At 38.5% G+C, this 16757-nt stretch overlaps 1 pseudogene; it reads right to left on the bottom strand.

Moving 5' to 3' along the window:
* Positions 1-8369: 8369 nt before the first annotated feature.
* LOC114026998 lies at positions 8370-15073 on the bottom strand (annotated as a pseudogene).
* Positions 15074-16757: the final 1684 nt, after the last annotated feature.

Raw genomic sequence — 16757 nt, 5'->3', positions numbered from 1 at the left:
AAAAAAAACCAAAAAACAAAAAACAAAAAAAAAGAAAAAAATTAATTGGAAACTAAATAATCTAATCCTAAATTATAAGTGGGTCAAAGAACAAATCACAGAAACAACCAATAATTTCATTAAAGAAAATGACAACAATGACACAATATACCAAAATTTACGGGATGCAGCCAAAGCAATACTTAGGGGAAAATTTATTTCTCTAAATTCTTACATCACTAAAATGGAAAAAGATCAGATCAATGAATTGGGTATGCAACTAAAAAAACTAGAAAAATAGCAAATTAAAAATTCCCAGTTGAGCACCAAACTGGAAATCCTGAAATTCAAAGGTGAGATTAATAAGACTGAAAACTAAAAACAAAACAAAACAAAAAACTATTGAACTACTAAATATTCTAGGAGCTGATTTTATGGAGAAACCAATAAGATAGATAAGTCATTAGTTAATTTGATTTAAAAAAAAAGAAAACCAAATATCTAGTATTAAAAATTAAAATGATGAAATCACCACCCATGAAGAAAAAATTAAAGCAATTATTAGGAAATATTTTGCCCAATTATATGCCAACAAATCTAGCACTCTGAGTGAAATGGATGAATATTTAGAAAAATGTAAGTTATCTACATTACCAGATCAGGAAATAGAATGCTTAAATAACCCCATCTTAGACAAAGAAATTGAACAAGCCATTAATGAACTCCCTAGGAAAAAATTCCCAGGGCCAGATGGGTTCATGAGTGAATTCTACCAAACATTTAAAGAACAATTAATTCCAATACTATATAAATTATTTGGAAAAATAGGCAAAGGAGTCCTGTCAAACTCTTTTATGACACAAATATGGTACTGATACCTAAACCAGAAAGAGCTAAAACAAAGAAAGGAAATTATAGACCAATTTCCTTAATGAATAATGATGCAAAAATTTTGAATAAAATACTAGCAAGCAATTACAGCAATCTTTCACAAGGATTTTTCACTATGATCGGGTGGGATTTATATCAGGAATGCAAGGTTGGTTCAATATTAAGAAAATTATCAATATAATTGACTGTATCAATAACAAAACCAACAGAAATCATATGATTATCTCAATAGACACTGAAAAAGCTTTTGACAAAATACAGCACCCATTCCTATTAAATACAGTAGAGAGCATAGGAATAAAGGGAGCATTCTTTAAAATGATAAGCAGTATCTATCTAAAACCATCAGCAAGCATTAACTGGAATGGGGACAAGCTAGAAGCCTGGCCAATAAGATCAGGATGTCCATTATCACCACTATTATTCAATATAGTGCTAGAAATGTTAGCAAGAGCAATAAGAAAAGAAAAAGAAATTGAAGGATTTAGAATAGGCAATGAGGAAACAAAATTGTCCCTCTTTACAGATGATATGATGGTATGCTTAGAGAACCTTAGAGCATGAACTAAAAAATTACTTGAAATAATTAACAACTTTAGCAAAGTTCCAGGATATAAAGTAAACCTACACAAATCATCAGCATTTCTTTATATAACCAATAAAGTACAGCAGCCAGAGATGGAAAAAGAAATTCCATTTAAAATAACTGTAAACAACATAAAATACTTGGGAGTCTGAGATACCACCTCACACCTATCATTTTGGCTAATAGGATAAAAAAGGAAAATGATAAATGTTGGAGAGGATGTGGGAAAATTGGGACACTGATGCATTATTGGTGGAGTTGTGAACTGATCCAACCATTCTGGAAAACAATTTGGAACTATGCCTAAAGGGCAATCAAACTGTGCATACCCTTTGGTCTGGCAATACCACTACTACTAGATTTATATCCCAAAAAGATCATAAAACAGGGAAAAGGACCTACATGTGCAAAAATATTTGTAGCAGCCCTTTTCATGGTGGCAAAATATTGGAAATTGAGGGGATGCCCATCAATTGAGGAATAGCTGAACAAGCTATAGTATATGAATGTAGTGGAATACTATTGTGTAATAAGAAATGATGAACAGGCAGATTTCAGAAAATACTGGAAAGACTTGTACGAACGGATGCAAAGTGAAGTGAGCCGAATCAGGAAAACATTGTACACGGTATTAGCAATATTGCGTGATCACCTATGAACTACTCAGTGTTTCTCAGCAACACAGTGATCCAAGACAAGTACAAAGGACTCACAAAGAAAATGCCATCCATATCCAGATAAAGAACTGATGGACTCTGAATGCATATTGAAACATAATTTTTTTCCACTTACTTCATTCTCTCTTTTTTTCTTTTTCTTTTGTTTTTTCTTTCATAACTGTAACTAATATGTAAATATTTTTACATGATAGCACATGATAGCTGCCTACTATTTTCAGAAGAGGGGAAGAGAGGGAGAGAGGGAAAAAAATATGGTAAAAATGAAGGCTAAAAATTTTTTTTTACATGTAACTAGGGAAAAAAATAAAATACTGTTTGTTTTTTTTAAAAAGCAAAATAGTAGGGCAGCTAGGTGGCGCAATAGATAGAGCACCAGACCTGGAGTCAGGAGGACCTAAGTTCAAAATCATCCTCAGACACTTGACATTAGCTGTGTGAACCTAGGCAAGTCACTTAACCCAAATTGCTTCACCAAAAAAAAAAAAAAAAGCAAAATAGTGCTAACACTGAATGAGTTCAGAGAAGTAGGGTGGACTCGAGTTGTTAGTGAAAGCTTCATGGAGGAAGAACTTAAGCTAGGTGATACAGTGGACCTAGAGTCAGGAAGACCTGTGCTCAAATCCAGCCTCAAAGATTTCCTACCTGTGTGACCTTGAGCTAGTCACTTAACCTGTCTGCCTCAATTTCCTCAACTGTAAAATGTAAAACTACCTCCTGGGATTATTGTGAGGATCAAATGAGGTAATGTTTATAAAGCGCTTAGCATAATAGCTGGCAAATAGTAAATATTTAATAAATGTTCAAATTTGACCTCAGACACTTACTAACTGTGTGACCCTGGGTAAGACACTTAACTTCTGTTTGCCTTAGAGGTAGCTAGATGGCTCAGTGGATAGAGCCCTGGGCCTGGAGTCGGGAAGACCTGAGTTCAAATCCAGCCTCGGACTTAGCAGCTGTGTGACCCTGGGCAAGTGACTTAACCTTTGTTTGCCTTAATCCACTGGAGAAGAAAATGGCAAATCACTATAGTATCTTTGCCAAGAAAACTCTGAGGACAGCATTGGTGTGCTGTAGTCCACAGGGTCACAAAAAGTTGGACTGAACTGAATGACTAAACGACAATAACAATAAACGTTTGTTCTCTCCCACCCTAGAACCTGAAACATTAGTTTTTTGGGGTTCTAGCAAGTTAAAAATAATTTGAGTATTGACCTAGTGACAAACTGTATATCTGTCATCCAAGGATCAGCTCACCTATATTCAGAGGCCCTTCACAAGACTGACCACACGCTGATGAAATTTCCAATCACAACAACTTTCAAAGATGCTTTGCCATGTCAAAGAGGGTTCACCATCTGTATCAGAGGAGAGGCAGCACCAATGTGGATGAAAATACAGATCTTTGGACTTTTGATTATCTATTGGATTATATTTTTATATTATTGGATTATGTTATTGTATTCACAGAAGCTTAAAATTGGAAGCATCATCCGTCCTAATTTGTATCTGAAGCTAGTCCTCATTCAGAGATGATGAATGAGAGGGAAACCACTACGTCCCAAAGCAACCTTCTCCACTTGGAGGCAATTTGAATTGCTAGAATGCTTTTCCTTAAATCACGTCACTGTCACTTTCATCCATTACTCTTGCTCTATCTTCTAAAATATTTAAAGACAACTTTCCTGTCCCTCCCCCATTAAATCTTTTCTTTGCCAAATATCCCCAGTTCTTCAGACAATCCCCATGTGGCATGATTTCCACATCTGGAGGCATTCCAGTTTCTCCATGTCATTCTTAAAATGTAGTATCCAGAACTGAATACACTACTTCAGTAGTTTGACCGGAACTAAATCCTCTCTTCTTTAAATTCTCTTTAAAGCATCCTAAAGCCTTCCTGGGCCAGATGCTGGCGTACAATTTGATATTTTGCAATTTCACCAGCTCTGGCTGATTTGAAAGTTGAGTATCTGTTCTCAAAAGGCACAGTGACGTCAATGACAAGCAGAACTAAACACAATACTCCAGATGTAGTTTGACCTGAGCAATTATCTTCCTTCTTTTGGACACTATGTCTCTCAATTCAGACTAAAAAAGCTTTTGAGGGGTTACAACGTAATATTCTTGATATAATATACTCTCTGTCTCTTAATGTCTATGTTACCTTGGCAAGCCACTTTACACCTGTCAGACTCAGTTTCCTCATCTGCAGAATGAGAAGATTGGACTACACGGGCCTCTAAGTTTCCTTTCAGCTCTAGATATAAGATCCCGTGCTCAAATTGAATTTGCATACCACTAAAATCCCAAGGTTTTTTCCACACAAACTGCTGTCCAGTCACACCTTTCCCATCCTATATTTGTGCAAATGGGTTGTTTTGTTTGGTTTTCATCTGAGTTGTCAAGCTTTATGATCATACCCATTAACTGAATCACATTATATCCGCATGAATACTCTTGCCTATCGAGATCCTTTTGGGTCCTGCTAGCTAATCACCCCAGCTTTGCGTCATTTACAAATCTGAGCATCGTGGCATCTATGCCTTCACCTAAGTCATTGACATAAATTTTGAACATCCTAGTGTCCTGGGACACTATACTAACGACCTCCCTCAGGTGGACGTTGATTCATTTGTGCCTACTTTTTACGTCTAGTCATTCAACCCATTCCAAATCCATCTAATGTCACCTAGCTCACAGCTCCCTGTATGATTCACAAAGATAACAAGAAAGACTATTTATCAAATGATTTGGTTACTCTGGCACAATTTGTTGGTGAAGCTAGGCTAGCACTTAGTGATCACAGCTTCACTTTATAAATGCTCCCAAACTATCTTTCTACTAAGGCTGTGGCATCAAACTCAAATAGAAATTGGGGCCACTTAAATGTACATAAGGATCTCTGCAGCCGTCGTTGTCGTTGCTGTTGTTCAGCCATTTCAATTATGTCCGACTCTTTGTAATCCCATTTGGGGTTTTCTTGGTGAAGATACTGGAATGGTTTGCCATTTCCTTCTCCATCTCATTTTGCAGATGAGTAAACTGAGGCAAACAGGGTTAAACGACTTGCCCAGGGTCATACAACTAATAAGTGTCTGAGGCCAGATTTAAACTCAAAAGGATGGGGCTTCCTGTTTTCAGGCAAGCACTTAATCCGCTGTGCCACCTAGCTACCCCTGAAGGCCATGTATTGACTTATAAAACCACTTACTAACATTACTTCCACAACAACAACAATGTTTTATTGTATTCTTATTTATTATTTTTATTTCCCCATTAAATTTTAATCTCACAAGTGTTGTAGGCCACTTGTTACTTGTGGTCTGTGTTTGACACCTCTGTACTAAGGTGTGTGGGGTTTTATGTGATCTGTTTTTGTGGAAGGAATACCCAAAAGGATAGAATAATTGATTGTTTTAGGTATCAATATTAATAAGTATCAATATGATGCAGGTATTGTATACAAATATGTTAAGGATCTGTGATTTTGTCTTCAGAAGGGAGTCTCTCCTACAACATAGTTCACAGCCTATCTCTGATGTGGTAAATAAATCCAAAGAAGTTTTTTGAGGCACAGACAGGATTCAGTAACTTGTCCAAGATCACACAGCTATGAAATGTCAGAAGTTGGGTTTGAATCAGGACTTTAAAAAAAATAAATGTTTTATTAATGCCCCCCCTTTTTTTAGCTATCACCCTTGACTGACTCTCCCATTCCCCAGTCAGTAAAACTCACCCTTGCAACAAAGAAGTATAGCTATACAAAACAAACCAACCCATTGGCCATGTCTGACAGTACATACCTCATTCCACATCCACAAACTGCCACCTCTATGCCAAGGTTGGGAAGCTTACTTCAGCATCATTGAACTCAGTGACTCTTGACTCTAAGACTGTTACATCACACCAAACTGCTTCTTGCTATACATAATACATTGTCCAAATAAAGTAACTGTACATAAAAATTATGCCCAAAGGAAAACAGCTTTGTTAAATCAACTGTTAAATGGACAAAGATTTTTCATTTGATAGAATGTGTAATGACAGGAACAAGGCCATGCTTGTAAGAATTGCTGACCAAGACATTGAAATGAACTCATTACATAGAACATAATATTATAATAGTACTCATTAAGGATAGAATTCTTTTACTTACCAGCCAAGTGTTCTCCAGTATAATGACTGATACAAGATAATTTGGTTAGGTTGTTTACAGAGCTTCTATTTCTTTTTAAAATATGTGGTTCTTGCCACTGAAACAAGAGACTCACTTTTCCAAAACACAGGTGATCAAGTTGTTTTTTTTTAATCATCATGAACTTAATAACAATTAATAAAAACAAATAAGTAAACATATAAAATGAAGAGTAAAATATTAGAATCATTGAATAATAGAGGTTTGTAATTTGGAGGTACCACAGAAGCCATGTCATCCAACTTGTACTTGCTTAAGGGTCCCTTCAACTACCTGCCCAATAAGGAAGTGGTCTTACAGCCTTTGCTTGAAGTGAAAAGGAGCCCATTGCCTTCTTTGGCAGCTCATTCTACTTTGGTCTAGTTCTAGTTATTAGGAAGTTTTATTTTCCTTTACATCAAGCCTAAATTGACTTATTATCAGCTTTCAATCTTAATTCCTAGTTCAATACCCTGGGCTGAAGCAGAACAATTTTAATCTCTCTGCTATGTGATGATCTTTCAATACTCAAAGACACCTAACATATCTTGCTAAATCGAGGGTTCTTAACCTATGGCCCGTAACCTTGTGGAGTTTCTTTTTTTTTTTTATTTTGATGACTGCATTTCAACGTAATTGGTTTCTTTTGTAACCCTATGTGTTTGGTTTTGTTCATTTAAAAACATTCTTCTGAGAAGGGGTCCATAGACTTCACTGGATTGCCAAAAGGCCCCATGACACAAAAAAGGTTAAGATCGCTTGCCCCAAGTTGTATCTTCTCCAAGTTAAACGTTCTTAGCTCTTTCAACCAATTCTCAAACGGCATGATCTCAAGGCCCTTCACCATCCTTGCTGTCCTCCTTTGGATGCTTTCCACGCTATCAATTTTCTTTCTCAAAGAAACTAAAAATATTCCAGATGTGGTTGGATCAGAACTGAGGACAATGGGACAATTGCCTTCTTCATTATGGTTACTATGCCTCTAAATGTAGTATGACATAGCATTCACTTTCTGGTTGCCAAATCATGCCATTAACTTGATATCCACTAAAATCCCCAGATTTTTTCCCATATGAATAGCTTACAGGAACATGAATAGCAATCTACCCATTCCTCCTCCATATTTTACTTAGAAAGTTGATTTTCTGAATCTAAATGTAAGACTTTATATTTCTGCCTATAATATTTCATCTCATTAGCTTTGACCCAAAATTCTAGCTTATTAATATCTACCTGCATCCTGATCTTATTCAATGCATTTGCTATTTGTCCCAACTTTACCATTTAACATGGTAGAAATAAGTGAATTAACATATAACAAATGAGTAAAAACAAAATTATCTCCTTTCATGTCTCTCTAAAGTTGTTACAAGGGGCAGCTAGTTGGTGCAATGGATAGAGCAACAGCCCTGAAGTCAGGAGGACCTGAGTTCAAATTCAGCCTCAGACCAAACACTTGACACTTATTAGCTGTGTGACCTGGGCAAGTCACTTAACCCCAATTGCCTAAAAATAAAAATAAAATTAAGTTGTCACATTCAGCTTGCTTTTTCATTCATTTTTCCTTCCTTACCTCTTTCCTTCTCCTTCTTGCTTTCATTCCTTTCTTCCTTTGTTTTTGTTTTGTTTTGAAGGTGGTGATCTCTTCAGAGTTAACTCTACTTCAGCTTGTAGACGATGAAACAAAATGTAAAAAGTAGCATTTCATATTGTTGACCCATCTATAGGCATCTCTCTTCTTATCCATCTCAGATTTAACTAGGTAAAGAATTTAGATCCCATTTTTACAAGCAGTCAACTGTAGAAAGGTATATCTGAAGATAGTCTTAGGCTGACATAACCTAGGACTAAAGCATGATCTCTATGATGATCCTTAAGGTACTCTGTAACAAGTTACTATAATTTGAACTTTTAAAAAATTAGACCTAGAGGAATTTTCTCAAATGAGTTTAAATGCATTTTGTGTTAGACATTCTATACGCCATGTTTTTTTTAAAGAACAATGTCTCCATTTCAAATAAATTGAGGTAAAAAATAAATGAACAAAGGTCAAGATGACAGTTTAAGTTTGTCCAAGTACTAGTGTTGTGTAGATAAGAATAAGCAGCAGCCAGTTATAATGAGAGGTGATCCAAAGCAACAAGCTGAACATTTCTAAGCCATCTTTAATGAAAATCATACATGGAGTCACATCATCATCAGAGTAGTCCAAACAAGTCACCATGCTGCCTGGATACATGATTCCACCTCCAAAGAACTGATAGTTTTTTACATTAGCATGGATAGATTTGATTTGTTCTGTAGCTTCCTTCATAAGAGGTTTTACTCTATTTGGTTTCTGTTCTTCAAGTGTGCCTTAGATAGATTTCATCTCATCTCTGATGTGCTTTTTATAGGATTCTTTTGTGAAGCTGCTTTCATCGTTGCTTTATCAACTCCAGGGATTACAGTGGCATCTGTTACTTTACCCTCAGGACATTTTGCAGAAGCATTTTCACCAATGAGTGTCTACTATCTCCTCTACCTCCAAGCAGTGCCCATTTCTTGATCTCCAAAATCTTATAGATGTTGGAAAACATCTCATCATAGCTGATGAGGTCCCAGTAGATGATTATGGTGGGCCATGCTCGGAGGCACAAAGCTGTGAAGGCTTCACACAGTATTGCTAAACATAAGTCTAATTATATAAACCTCTTGTTTAAAAACCTTGAGTGGCTCCCCTCTACCTTAAGGGTAAAATGGGGGAGTATTTGCAAGGGGATGATTAGGACTCTGAAGCCATCTCCCTCTGAGATATTAAAGTTCTTATTCTTGCAGGTAGACCTTGAACACAGAGAAGCCTTGATGACAGCAGATAACAACTCTGCATTGCTCTCAACCTGAGTGCATTAGGTCAGACTTACTGAGGAACTATGGGGAACTGGAATTTCAACCCTGTTGGAATTAGGAGCATTGTGTTCAGTTATGGGTACAATTTTTTTTTTTGAGACTGGGTCTCCCTATCTCACCCAGGTTAGAAGTGTAGAGGCTACTCAACGGTCTGATTGGCATGGAAGCTTCAATCTGCTCTGCTCCTGATTTGGGTTGGTTTACCCTTCCTTAAGCAGCCAGCCTTCCTTAGCCATCCCCTTTCCCCCAGGGGTTCATCACATTGGTGTTGGACTTAGTATGGACCACTAATTGGCTTTAGCCTCACCTCTATTCAGAACTCCCAACCTCAAGTGATCCACCTACCTCTTCAAAAACACCATCTTTGGATGGTATATCCAAAATATGGTTTAGGAAAAAAAAGAGAGAGGACAAAAACTTGCAAATGATGTGGAAGTCTTGGGCCATTATAACATTACTTTGGGAAAAAAATTAATAGGACCTGGCCATAGTTAACACAAGATAATACAATAAAGAATGAAATTAATTATATTTTGATATATAGAAAAATATTTGTTTCTCTGGGAATTATTTCTGAATTAGCTATGACTGTGTACAGTAAGATCATTGAATTGTCAAAACTAACATCAGAATTAGCAAAGGTAAAAATGTACAACTGAAACAATCTAACCCTGAACAAGTAATTGATGATCTGAGATGAGAAGTGGAAAATAAAAATGATGACATCAGCCGTAAGAACTTTATACAGAAGTTTAACCGATGTAAATTAGCCAACACTTCAAGGAGACCAAAAGAGCCCAGAAAGCATATTAGTCAGCAAACATCTGACTTACTTGCCAAAGAAAGAGATGGCTGCCAAAGGCAATATTGAGCTAAAATATAAACTCATTTGTAAATTTTAAAAATAAGAATGATGGACAATTATGGGCAACATTGTCTCATAAAGCAGAGAGAAGTAGTAGAGGATAAAAAACCAATTTTAAAAAAAGTTTGGCAAGATATCCAGCTAAACAAAGTCATCCCAGGGGCATTTAAAGATGAAATTGGAAGGACAACAAACAGGAAAAAAATGGGCAAAAAATTTGTAAAAATAATCATAACAAATTATTTTCTCCATCAAGGACAGTGAAACCTCTACACATGGACCCTAATGTCATAGGCCTGGATGTGCTCATAGAGGAAATATCCACAGAGGAAATGGCCCCAAAGAAAACAAAGATGGGGAAAGCAGCTGGACTGGACAAACTATATAGAGAGGAGAGTTGTGTTTGGAGGGCACTGAGGGAGTGAAATACAAAGAATATGAAGGAGAAGAATAGCTCAAAAGCATGGAAAAAACCTCAGGCCTGATTAATACTAATAAAAAACAACTGAAAATATCAGTAGGTACAACCAATGTGTCCACTCTTTCATCAGTATAAAATCATAATGATATTCATTCACAGAGGACTTCCTCAATAAGGGGATTAGTAAGGGGGAAAAGCAGTTGTCACAAACCATATTCAACAATAGACCTGCCCCTGGGCAAATGTCCCCTTTGCCTTCCCTTTGCCCTTCCTCTGACTCCCAGCCTCCATACTCCACAAAGGGCAGTCACTTGGAAAGAGCAACATGGCTACTTTTACTACTTAGAGGAGCTCCCACATCAACTCTAATCCTCCAGGTGAGAAGGAAGTCTAATTAGCCTTACAATACTCCCCACCACTGTTTCCCTACCACAATATTCCCTCACCTAAGATCCACCTAGTCAAACCCCAGAGGAACTGTCATAAAGCCTGTTGATACACCCTTAAAGATCTGGGGGTCTTGCCATGCTCTCTGTTTCTGCATTCTTAAGACTTTCTGTCCATAAAAGTAATAATGCTAAAAATGACATCTAGCATTTATATAGCACTTTAGGGTTTACAAAGAGCTTAACAAAAACTTCTTATTTATTCTCACAACAGCTCTGTAAGGTAGGTACTGCTACTATCCTTCTTTTATAGACGAAGAAACTGAGCTAGGATGAGGTTAAGTTACTTGCCTAGGGTCACGTTAGCTAGTAAGTGTCTGAGACCACATTTGAACTTGAGTGTCTTCCTGATTTCAGGTCCAGCATGCTATCAGCTGCCACCTAGCTGATATTCAGCCTGCAGCTGATCTCTCTTTTATAAGTTGACTCCTTCAATTAGACTGTGAGATCTCTGAAAGTGAGGATTAACCCAGTTTTTATGTTTGTATTCCCAAAACTCAGCACAATGCTTGGCACTTTGTGACATTATTATCACCCTCAGCCTCATCAATAAACATTAAGCACTTATTATGTGCTAAGCCCTGTGCTAAGCTCTGGGGCTAAGAAGGAACCACAAAAACATTGTCCCTAAGGTCAAGAAGTTTATGTTCTAATGGGGGAGACCACATATAAACAACTGCATACATAGAAGATGCAGACAGTGTAAATAGGAGGTAATCTCTGAGGAAAGGCACCAGCATTGGCCTGGGGGAGATAGCCGTGAAGGAAGAGGAATCAGAAATGCCTCTTGCAGAAGGTGAGATTTGTCACGAATCTTGAAGGAAATTAGAAGTGGAGATGATGAGAAAGAACATCCCAGGCATGTGGGACAGTCAATACAGTCAAGAGATAGAGTATTGTGTATGAAGAACATGAGAAAGGGCAGAGTCACTGGACCTTGGGGTATATGGAGGGGACTAAAATGTAAGAAGACGGGAAAAGTAGGAAAAGGACAAATTGTGGAGAGCTTCCAAAGCCAGAGGAATTTATATTTGATCCTAGTACACACAATACTTTTTCTCTCATTCATTCATTATCTGGGCCAACTCTGTTTTATAGTTGAGATTTTATAGGTGAAGAAACTAAGGCCCAGAGAGATAAGCGATCTGACTAAGGTCACAAAGCTATTTAGTGGAAGAGCTGGCCCTGAGACTCAAATTTACCAACTCCCATTTTACTGTTGTTTTTTTTTTACTCACCAGCACACTTTTTTTTTTTAAAAACTTAAGACAAACAGGGACTTTCAGCCATCAAACAGAATTCAATTTGCATAAAGTTAATTGATGGTGATAGATTGTTGTTAACTTTTAACTTTAGATTCATCAAAAGTCAAATGTAATTGCTGTGTACCTAAAGGTCTATGCCAATGAACAACCATGTGCTGCATTGATATCCATGCAATGTCAGAAGAATAAGAGGAAGGCCACCAGCACCTGGGGTGGACCCCGGGGCAAACTTAGGGGAGAACATAAACAAGAACCACACAGGATAGGCAAGCATGACTGTGAGCTGCAGTTTGTATCATTGAAGAGAACACCTATACTGATGAGATCCCAGATCTAGTCTAATATTGCGTTACCTAGAGGTCTAGCTTTGGACTTATAATTAAACCTCCAGCTTGACTAGTCACTAAAGAAAAGGAAGCACAGGGTAGCTAGGGGAAAAGTGGTTCATTCTGGTTGGTTTATTGTTTTGTTTATGATAGTAATTGAAAAAGTTCTAGAACTTTCTACCTCAGGATATATACTTACCTGAAAGGTCTGGTGTCAAAGGTCCAAAGATTAAAAGCTGGAAGAAATCTCTAGTGTGACTAGAAACAAGAAACTTCTAGTTTCACTGGAAGGGACCATCTAGTTCAACTCTCCTATTTTACAAATAAGGAAATTGAGGCTCAGGGAGGTTAAATAATTTTCCCAAGGTCACTTGGGTTGCTGTTCAGTTGTCTTTCAGTCATGTCCTACTCTTTGTAACCCCATTTGGGGTTTTCTTGGTAGGGATACTGGAGTGGTTTTCTATTTCCTTCTCTAACTCATTTTACAGATAAGGAAATTGAGGCAAATGAGGTTAAGTGACTTGCCCAGGGTCACACAGCTAGTAAATGTCTGAAGCCAGATTTAAACCAACAAAGATGAGTCTTTCCTGACTCCAAGCCCAACACCCTATCCATTGTGTCATCTAGCTGCCATGGGTAGTATGGTGGCAATCACATGGGTGGTACTATGGTATCTGAACCCTGGTCTTCTGACTCCAGAATCAGTGTTTGGTTATTCTATCTATACCATACTACCTCCTCTCCTGTCTGATGTGGGTCACAAGAAATCATCTAAAATTCTAATTCTCATAGCAAAGACAAAGCTAGACAACAAAGTCAAGCCTTTATGAAAACCAAGGCCCCTCTTTTATTTTCAAAGCTTTCTAAAGGACAAAAACCACATCATGCCTACAGATCAACATAGAGAGACACAGAATGTTACTGTTGAAAGAGACCTTAGAATCAGAACCTTCTAATTTGACCCCATGTTTTTGCATTGGAGAAAAATAAAATCCAGAGAGGTTAAGATTCCAAGGTCAGACAGCAAGTTATGTGAAGCAAGTTTAGACTCAGGTCTCCTGATTCTTAATCTAGTGTTCTTTCCATTACAACACACTGGCACTCTACATGAGGTGACATGCAACTTATCAACGAGCTAAATGGATTGGCTGAGACTTAAGAATACAGAAACAAGGAAGGAAGGAGGGAAAGAAAGAGGGAGGAAAGGAGAGAAGGAAGAGAGGAAAGGAGAGGGGGAGGGAGGAAGGGATGGAAGAGATGGAGGTCAAGGAGGTCAGCAGTTAGAGCAGAAGAGGGAGAGCGCTCCAAGCATGGGGAGAGTCAGAGAAAATCCCCTCAGAGATGGAGCATCTTGTTCATAGACAACCAGAAGGCTAGCATCATCAGGTTGAAGAATGCATTTTGGGGAGTAAGGTGTAAGAAGACAGGAAAGGTAGGAGAGAGGTAGGTTATAAAGGACTTTGAATGCAAAACAGAGCATTTTGTATTTGATCCTTGAAGCCATAGGGAGTCACTGGAATCTGACATGATCAGACCTTCTTAATTAATCTTAATGCTTTCTCTCTGAGATCATGTCCAATTTATTCTATGTGCAGCTTGATTGTACATAGGTGTTTGCAACTATGCTGTCTCCCCTCCCTAGATTGTGAGCTCCTTGAGAGTAGGAATTGCTTTTTGCCTTTCTTTGTATCCCCAGTGCTAAGTACAGTGCCTGGCACTACCTTAGTAGGCATTTAATAAGTTCTTGATGTCTTGATACGACTAACTCTTTTGGGAGGCAAGAGAGGAAGGATGTATTTGGAAATGAATCTGATATGAAAGTAAAAGTTATCAATAAAGATCAAACATTTTAAAAAAGAATACATTACTCAAGTACCATTCTTGTACCATGAATTTTACCTCTATGGCCACACTGTATTATGGAAATGGGATGAGCTTTCTTTTGAATAAAGCTAATTCATACCTTTTGAAAGAAACTAACTCTGGGTCAAGGTCTTAAATGAAATGCAAAGAAGTGCTTCACATTTTCATAGCATCATAGAATATATGGGAAATATAAGGGAAGTATAAGGTTATCATCCCTTAATTTTGTAGTTCAAGAAACTAAGGACCACAGAGACCGAGAGAATTATCCAAGTCTACGACATACAAAGTTCAAATCCATCATACCACAGTGACTCCCTTCATTACTCTTTTATGAAAAGTGAAAAAGTTATTGATGAAATTAAAAGACAATTACTATTGGCTGGCCAAAATTTGACTGTGACCCTGATAGTTCTGGAGGCAGTCAAAGAAGGAGACAGCTTTCAGAAGGGCGACCTCTGGCAGCAGAGAAGAGACTCAGGAACGGAAGAAGAACCACCTCTTGCGAGGGAATTGTTCCTTGCTTCTTGAAAGGGTTTGGAATATCCATCTCCTCCCCTTCTTCGTTGGTTACGCTATGGTATCGTGCATCAGAACTGCTTGTGCAGCAGAAGAGTCTGCTCCCAGAAGAAAAAAAGAGCCACAGGGTGGCCTTGAAGAGTGTGAACTCTAGCAATGAGAAAAGAGACATCCCTGGCTGTCAAGAGCTGAGCTTCAGAGAGGACCACTGGGAGCCAAGATGGCGGAGCAAGCAGTAAATCACTCTGACTCTCCCTTGTTGACTTCTAAAAAAACGGTGCCCCAGGAAAAACCCTGGAATAGCAGAGACGATGGAAAGACAGGGAGAAGCAGTCTCTTAGACTGGGAAATTTGGAGGATCACCAAGAAAGGTCCATTTCATCTGGGTAAAAAGGAGAGCACAGTTCAGGACAGGAGGCATCCCAGCAAGCCAGCCTCACCTCAGCAGACCAGCAGGAGATCCTGAGCCCCAGGGTGGTAGAACAGGCAAATGCCAACACCAGGAGCCCCATGTGCCTTAGCATAGTCAGGGGAACCAGCAGACTTCAGCTTGGAGAACCATCACATGCCAGTGCAGCCCCAAGCAGGCAGGTGTCCTCCAGCAGCCAACCTCCTCATGCTTCAGTGCAGCCCCAGGTGGGCAGGAATCTTCCAGCAGCCAAACCCCCCAGCCCATGCCTCAGCACAGCTCTCCAGGTGAGCAGGTATCCTCCAGCAGTCAGACTTCCTTGTGTGTCAGTGTAGCCCTGGGGAAATGCAGAAAAACCTCACCTGACCTCAACACACACCAGATGCCACCACTAGGACCCTGGCTCAACACCAAGTAAGCTGCCAGACCCCTAGAGCCTCCTGCCAACACCTGAGGCCCCAGCACACAAAACCAGTGACCAGGTCCCTGACCCCCAGCACAAGAAGCTTGGGACAGTGCCCCCCACCCCCCCCACCCCATGCTCCAATAGGAGAGTTCAACTTTAAAGGCCTGGAAATAGGCAAACAAAATGAGCAAAAAGCAGAAAAGAACACTAACCATAGAGAATTATTGTGGTGATAGAGAAGATCAAAACATAAACTCAGAAGAGGACAACATTGTCAATATACCTACATCTGAAACCTCAAAGGTTTCCCTCAAAGGGAAATATTAATTGGTCCCAAGCCCAAAAAGCCTAAGAGCTCAAGAAGGATTTTAAAAGAGAGGTAGAAGAAAAATTGAGAAAAGGTGGTATGTAAGAGAGACTCAATAGCTTGGAAAAGGAATGACAAAAATTGACCAAAGAAAATAACTCCTTAAAAAATACAATTAGCTGAATGGAAAAGGAGGTACAAAAATGCACTGAAATGCACCTTAAAAAGTAGAATTGGCCAAATGGAAAAGGAAGTACAAAAGCTAACTAAGGAAAACTATTTCTTTTTTTTTTTTTTTGGCTAGGCAATGGGGTTAAGTGACTTGCCCAGGGTCACACAGCTAGTAAGTGTCAAGTGTCTGAGGCTGGGTTTAAACTCAGGTCCTCCTGACTTCAAGGCCAGAGTTTTATTCACTGCGCCACCTAGCTGCCCCAAGAAAACAATTTCTTAAAAGTTAGAATTGGGCAAGCGGAAGCTAATGACTCTATGAGACATCAAGAATCAGTCAAACAAAATCAAAACAATGAAAAAATAGAAGAAAATATAACATACCTCATTGGAAAAACAACTGACCTAAAAATAGATCCAGAAAAGATAATTTAAGAATTATTGGACTACCTGAAAGCCATGATAAAAAAAAAAGAGCCTAATACAGTAGAGGGAAAGAAGGGAGGGAGATGAGCATTGTTTGAACCTTACTGTCATCAGATTTGGTTCAAAGAGGGAATAACACA

The sequence above is a fragment of the Vombatus ursinus genome, unplaced genomic scaffold (genome assembly GCF_900497805.2).
Source record: "Vombatus ursinus unplaced genomic scaffold, bare-nosed wombat genome assembly UNPS02014848.1, whole genome shotgun sequence".
Classification (NCBI taxonomy): Eukaryota; Metazoa; Chordata; class Mammalia; order Diprotodontia; family Vombatidae; genus Vombatus; species Vombatus ursinus.
The sequence above is the reverse complement of the archived record's forward strand: the minus strand, read 5'-3'. Positions and strand labels throughout refer to the sequence as shown.